Source organism: Pteropus alecto, unplaced genomic scaffold (assembly GCF_000325575.1).
Source record: "Pteropus alecto unplaced genomic scaffold, ASM32557v1 scaffold7, whole genome shotgun sequence".
Taxonomy (NCBI): domain Eukaryota; kingdom Metazoa; phylum Chordata; class Mammalia; order Chiroptera; family Pteropodidae; genus Pteropus; species Pteropus alecto.
In genome coordinates this window covers 62,299,410-62,306,725 of record NW_006494614.1, presented here as the reverse complement: position 1 = coordinate 62,306,725, position 7,316 = coordinate 62,299,410, and the positions used below count along the sequence as shown (strand labels likewise).

The 7,316-nt window shown below is 39.5% G+C and overlaps 1 protein-coding gene and 1 pseudogene across 14 annotated transcripts in view; both read right to left on the bottom strand.

Annotated features, from left to right (window-relative positions):
• BANP (BTG3 associated nuclear protein) overlaps positions 1–7,316 on the bottom strand; it is a 131,872-nt gene that overhangs the window by 124,171 nt on the left and 385 nt on the right. The window lies entirely within an intron of this gene.
• Positions 67–185, bottom strand: LOC112474704 (annotated as a pseudogene).

Below are 7,316 nucleotides of genomic sequence, written 5' to 3'. Positions count from 1 at the left end.
TTTAGAAAATTCTCATGGGGACCCTTATTGTGTTTTTTTTTTTTTTTTTTTTTTTTTTTTTTTTTACGCCTACAGCACCTGGTATTCCTGAGTGGTCTCCCATACAAGTACTAACCAGGCCCGACCTTGCTTAGCTTCCGAGATCAGACAGAATCGGGCTTGTTCAGGGTGGCATGGCCGTAGACTTCTTAATGTTTATTTTCCCCCAGAAATCTTTTCTTCAAAATGAAAAAATATTTATTGTTTTCAGATTTAAATAGCTAAAGTAGTAAAGTTACATGGACAATTTTAAAATCAGTCTTGCATTGTCATGGAATGTACTTAATTGTACAGCTAAAGCTTAAGAATACATACAGTACAGATGATCATAAATAAAAACTAAGGCTAATAAGCTGTAACACGTGTTACCAATAAACTATTAATGCAAATTCACCTAAAACCTGTGCCAGCACACCTATTTACCAGTCCAGAAAACAAGGTTTGTAGTTCATTATCTCTTATTTCCTTGGCGACCATCTAGCACAGGATGTATTTCTTCAGCATCAAAGTGAATATGTAACACCTGGCAACTTTTAAAATGCAAATTCCAAGTCTCCCCCTGTCTTTCAAGACTGGGCACTCCTATTCAGGCCACATTCTATCTCCAGTAGAGAAAAATTAGAAACAACCTAAATGACCAAAAATTTAAAAATTGCTAAATTATGATACATCTACTCAAAGAAATGTTATACATCCATTATAGGTTATCATTATGAAAACTATAGAAACAGGAAAACCTGATATATTTTTAAGCAAAAGTCACTGAAAATGTTACGTACATATGTAAACATATTATGTAAAAATGTATTTTGAAAATAAAAACTGTAAAAATATTCTGATATATAATGTATTAATGTGGTAGGATTAGTTTTTTTCAGAATTTTCTTTTATGTTGATGTGCTGTTTTACAATAATATTTGGGGAAAGTATTCATTTTTAAGAAAAAGAACTATGTGTGCTTTATCCTAAAAATCAATCTGGAAAAAAAGCAAATGCACTTAATTCAAAGCAGTGGATCAGAAAAAGATCCCCAGACTACCATCTGGTGAGAGAGAATACAACATGAAATCAGAAAAAGTTTATTAAGTTAATAACTTTTTTCCAGTTCTATCAAAACCTTAAGTTTATTTCTTGAAGTAGTATTCATAATCAGTGTTACACCCTAATGGAAGAGAAAGGGGTATGGATATGCTAGAAGCCATTCCTATTTGCTTTCTATGCATTTTCAGACAGCCTTTGTAAGGTTTTACTTCATGTGATACTAACAATTACACCAACAAGGTGGGGCTGCAAGAATTCAGGGTATATTCTGAGCATGAAAATTAGCTGTCTTAAAAATCTCTGGGACTGCCTTCTCTTAACAAAATAAAACAAACATACAAAATAAAAATAAAGCCTTTTATTAAATGTCACAATATTTCTTCTGTTTTATAAGAGAAAGATCAGTTCACAAAATTGGGACAACTATTAACCCCATTGAGTTGTTCTTCATTAACTCCATAGGAAAACCAGTATCATGATATATAAATTACTTCTCCACAATACAGCTTTATCCAATAAGATACTCATTTAAATAGACTTGGAAAATATATTCATATAATTTCTTTGGTTCTCCACATTTTGATTGTGGCAAGAACTTTGGTTAAGTATGCCATTATTTTGTACAAGTTAATAAAGTGTATACGTTTAAGCTGTCTGCTTCTCAAAACAGATTTGAGCTTCCTAGTTTCCAAATTGGTAAAATGGTAGCAATCTCACTCTTTCTGTGAGGATCACACGCCATAACATCTGTAAAGTGCTTAACTCTGGCACCCAGTAAGCCTCATAGGGGAGAGTGAGTGCCATGCAGAGGCTAAGCACAGCAGCTCTGAAGCAGTACTATCTGCTTTGAAACCCAACTCCATTACTTGCAAGTCACTTCACTTTCCTGTGCCTGTCTGTATCTTTACCTATCAAATAACAGGGCCTATCTCATAGGGTTGCTGTAAAGAATAAATGAATTTGTATACATAGAGCACTTAGGACAGGTGCCAGGCATATATTCAGTGCTCACTATACATTTGCTATTATTATATACTCTCTTAAGCATGATGCCTGCAATTTGGATAAACTGTAGCAAAAGAGATTTAACTGTCTTTAGATAACTTTAGCTATATGAAACTGCCATGACTCAAACATGGCCAACCTTCCCACTGGCATAGCTAAAGGTAGCATGATTTCTTCCTCCATTATTATTTTAAAAGAAAAAGGGAGACAGAAAGAAAACATTTTAAACATTTGCAAGTATCAGTATAAAATTATACTTTAGTGGTGATGATCAATGGGGAAGTTCTGGGAAACTGAGGGGACATTTTTGGTTGCCAATGATGGAGAAGGAGTACTACTGGCAATAGTTGTGGAGAGGGGTCACTGTAGATCCTGTAATGCTTGAGTTGATTCTTCGCAATTAAGAATTGTCCGGCATCCCTCACGACTTTCGAATGCCCAGAAGACATTCATATAAATGAAAATTCTGTAATTATCTAAGCCTAGAATCTATTTTAAATGTAAACATAAAGAATTTTTTTTGTTTTAACATTATTGCTTTTCCAAATTATAAAATAATTGGGCTCTGTAAAATATTAAAACATTACAAAAACACTGCAGAAAATATTTAGGAAAAGTAAATCTTCCATATTGCCACCTGTCATGGACTGAATTATGTCCCCCAGAAATTCACGCTAAAATCTTAGCCCCAGTATCTCAGAATGTGACTGTGTTTAGAGACAGGGCCTTTACAGAGGTGGTTAAATTAAAATGAAACCATTAAGGTGAGCCCTAATCCAACCCCACTGGCATCCTTATTTAAAAAAAAAAGGAAATTTTGCCACATGAAGAGACACCAGACATGTGTACAGAGGAAAGATCACATAGCACAGCAAGGCGGCCATCTGCAAACCAAGGAGAAAGGAACCAAACCTGATGACATCTCAATCTCAGATTTCTAGTCTCCAAGAACTATGAGAAAAAAAATTTCTGTTGTTTAAGCAACACACACACAGACACACACAAAACTGGACACTTATAAGAAGTACTAGTCAGGGTTTTGGTAAATGTCCCTCAATTCGGATTTTCTCCTGATTAGACTGAGGGTATGCATTTCTGGCTCAGTGTACCAAACTGGGGCACATAATATCATTATGTCTTATTACTGGTGATGTGAAGGTGTTATCTGCTGGTGTTTTTCCACTGTGAAGTTACTGTTTTTCCCTTTGTAATTTATAAATATCTTGGGACTATGTAAATATCAAAGACTGGAGATTTAAGGAGACATGACAACTGAATGAAGAGTGGGATCCTGGATTAGATCCTGAAACAGAAAAAGGAAAGTGGAAAACTGATGAAGTTCAGTAAGGTCTGCAATTTAGTTAACAGTACTGTGCCAATGTTAATTTCCTGGTTTTTATAAGGATACCTGATTATGTAAGATGTCAGCATTAGGGGAAGTGGGTAAAGGGAGTAAGTGAAGCTCTCCATATTTTTTCAACTTTTTTTAAGTCTAAAACTACCTCAAAATTAAGTTTACAAAGCTGCATATTCTGATACCATATGTCATCTAGGTGGGGCCTGAGAGTCTGCATTTCTCTAAAATACCCAGTGATGGTAATGCTGTTGGCCTGTAGACCGTTTCACCAGCAAGTCCTTGGCAAACACAGCTGACCCATTTCACTGTGCACAATGTTCAAAGGACATCGACAAAAATGTATTAAGATTACACTTCAAACACAGTAATCACTGCTTAACTAGAGGCATTCATTAAACTCTGGCACTCTGAACTGCTCTTTCAGGACACTGATACAGTAAGAAGCAGACTGAAGAACCTGAAATCACAGTCTTTGCTACAGAAGTCTATGGTTGGCCTTCCCCAGCTGAGCCTGGCACCCCTCCAAGGACGCAGAGCCAGGAGAACCTCTACCAGGATCAAATCATCCGCCCGCACTGCAACGTGGTAACTGCTACAGGGATAATGATCTGGCCTCAGGTCCCAATGATGGTGGGAATCATTACCAAGGCCACTGGGAGGAGAGAAGGAGAGCAGAGGAGAGTGAGGAGAACGGACTCTGGAACTGCTCACAGTGAGGGACTAGCCAGTACACGTGATCTCCACTCCCAATAAAATGATTTTTAACAGCGTATAATAAACCCATAAGAAAGAAAATAAGACGGCAGGCCAAGAGATTTTGCAAATTTCTGGGAGACTTAGAGAATGTAATGAGGGCAAAGGAGCACAGCAACCTGGAGCACACAAGAGTGAGTACAATCAAAGAAGGGCTCTAAGCTGCAACAGGTTGGGGTCCAATCCCAGGACCCTCAAAAGAGGATGAGGGCTGCACCTGCACACAGAAGATAGTCCCAGTACAGAAGAGCTGTGCAAGGGGTCCACTAGACCAAGTGGGGCAGTCCCCTATCAAAGGGGTCTTCCTTAAGCTGAAAGGTCCAGAGAAAATCTGCCATCTGGCATTCAAGGTCCAAGCACAGTAACAAGTTCCCAAACAAATGGAAACCCGCCTATTTTCAAAACCAGCCCCCAAAATTCAGATCTGCCTGCTTCCTCTTGCCTAAGACAATTACCAGTAACTGAGTACTTGCCATATGAAGCCAGTATTTTAAAAAAGATGATGGTGACATCAGATGAAACAAGATCAAAGAACGAAAAAGAACTGAAAATCCTTAATAGTATCCTCAAAGAAATAATGTATTCAAAAAACAACAAGCTACTGTGAAAAAGGAAGAGAACAAATACACTCTTTTAAGTCAACATTTCAATTATGGATATTAAAAATTTTAAATAAAAGATAAATTGAAGCCCTCTCCCAGAAATAAAAATGACACAGGAGGAAGATAAAGACAAGAGATTCAGGGGGTCAAGATGTCCATCATCTGACAAGAACTTGGAAAAGAGTAAAAGCAGAGTGGAAGAATTCTCAAATAAATGATTTAAGAGACTTTCCCAGACCTAAAGGACAGGCCCCCCCAAAACAAAGTGTTTGGAAAGGGGCTTCACATCCTTTAAAACTCTGGAAATGTCCTAAAACCAAAGAGGACCCTAAAAAGTCACCCAAAAGGAATAAAGCTACTTGGCAGAAGGTTCTCATTGAAATGAAGAAAGCCAAGATTAAAACATGGAATCTGAGCAAACCCAGATGTATAATAAAGGAAAATATCAAGATGATACCTATTCTGGCATAGAGTAATCAATTCAGATTTTAAAAAGAGGACAGAGGGCTGGGAAGGCAGGAGAGGTATGACACTATCATTGACAATTTAAGCAGTCAACGGGAACAGAAATGTAAAGAAAAAGAAAGGCCATTACAAACAACAGAAAAAACAAACAACTGTATAAGGGAAATACATTACTTGGCTGTGAAGCAAACAATATTTGCATAGTTATAAACAATAAGTTAACGGAACATAGTGAATTCAGGGGATAGAAGAGGTGAGATATGATAAGCTAAATCATGCTATCATAACAGAAAGCCAAAAATGTGTAAAATAAATTATTTAGAGCTATGGAGAACTTCTTGAACAAAACAATGTCTTTGAGGAAGGGAGCTGAAAGGTGAGACAGGGGACTGCTGCTTCTCTTTGTTTTTCATTGACATTTCATTGTGTACATTACTTTAAAAAATATATGTATGTACAATTCTTTAAGAACATTCAAACCCTAGCTGTGTCTTAGACAAGTCATTTAACCTCTGTGGGCCTTGGTCACCCCATTCATAAAACAGGACAGTCTCTAATTCACTGGGTCATTGTGATGAGAAACACTGGAAATGATTAGCAATCCCAGCCACAGCACATAACTGAGATGGCAGTTGTTTGTTTTATTTTTAATTAAAGCCAATGATGGCAGACTACAACATGCCAAGAACATATTCTTGATTACAAGACAAAGGGGAAACAGAGCCAGATATATAAAATTTTACAGGAAGTTTTGGTGTTTTCTTTTACCACTGGACATTTGTACCAGGTAAAAGCTGAATGTTAAATGATCCAATCATCTACTTTGATATCACGTTTCCCTCACTTACTGAGGACCACTCAACTATCCCAAGTTATTTTTGTTTCCCAAACTTCCAGTTACAACTCTTAGAGAGAACTGTCCTCTCATCTACTAGTTTTAGTTCTAGTTTTATCAACGCAGTCAAGCCTTGGAGTACATTCGTTGGGATACATTCGGGAAGAACAGGTAACCCCAAATAAAGACCAATGACCTGTTCCACTTCCACAGACTCTAACCTGGGCCCTCCCTGATCAGGGCAAGCAAGCTCCCTAACCCTGGAAGTCACACTTGTTAACAGTTCTTCAGGGAACATTTATTTCTCCAATACTAAGACAATCCCTACCATCTCATCAGGGAAAGATCAGTCCTCTATTAAGGCAATGTATCCAATTCACTCTCAGTGAAGGCGCGATGTACATCGACTTTTTGCAGCCAAAAAGTAGGGTAGGGAGGCTTCAAAACAAAAAACTAAGGCACATTTCAGGATTAAACCACAGAAATAGCTAAAAGGTACAGGGGAGAAAAACCCGAAATCCTTATTCAAGGTCGGGAGGAGCTGGATCCGATCCTCTCCGAGATCGAAAGCTGCCTATTCCTAACCAGCACCTTATGACCCTACCTCTCTTTGTGAAACCATAAGCAAATTAAGAGACTGCTGTTTGTGTTCCTGACTCTCGGGGCTCTATTTCACATTAGTAACCCAGGATGCCAACCGAGTCGGAAGTCAGAACTGACAGGAACTACCACACCGCAGGATCTCTGGGTGCGTTTTCAGTTTTTCCCATTTCTCAGAAAACTGAGAGACCCGGGCAGACCCTCCTGCAGCCGCGAGCCGTCTCTCTGCAGGGCGACCCTCAGGACATCTAGGAGCACCTCTCATGCTCCCCAACTTTAAAGGCAGTTGTCAGGGACCGGGCCTGTCACCCGGACCGCACCGCACGGCAATATGTGGCGGGGGGTGAGGGGGCACAAGTGCATAAGAAAATTAATGAAATCAACAGTCGCTTCTGGGAAGAAAACGAGCCTGCACTTGGCCTGTGACCCGGCTCCCCAGTATCGGGACTGCTGGGGGGGACAGCGGCGTGCGCCCGCAAAAGGAGGCGCGGGGAAAAAGGGGGGGCAGCAGAAACCGGGAGGCTGACAGGGCTGAGGGGGGCGGCGGGGCCCGGAGACGCTGAGGCCAAGGGGGCGTCCGGAGGAGTTGACAGGGCTGAGGGGAGCGGCGGGGAGGAGA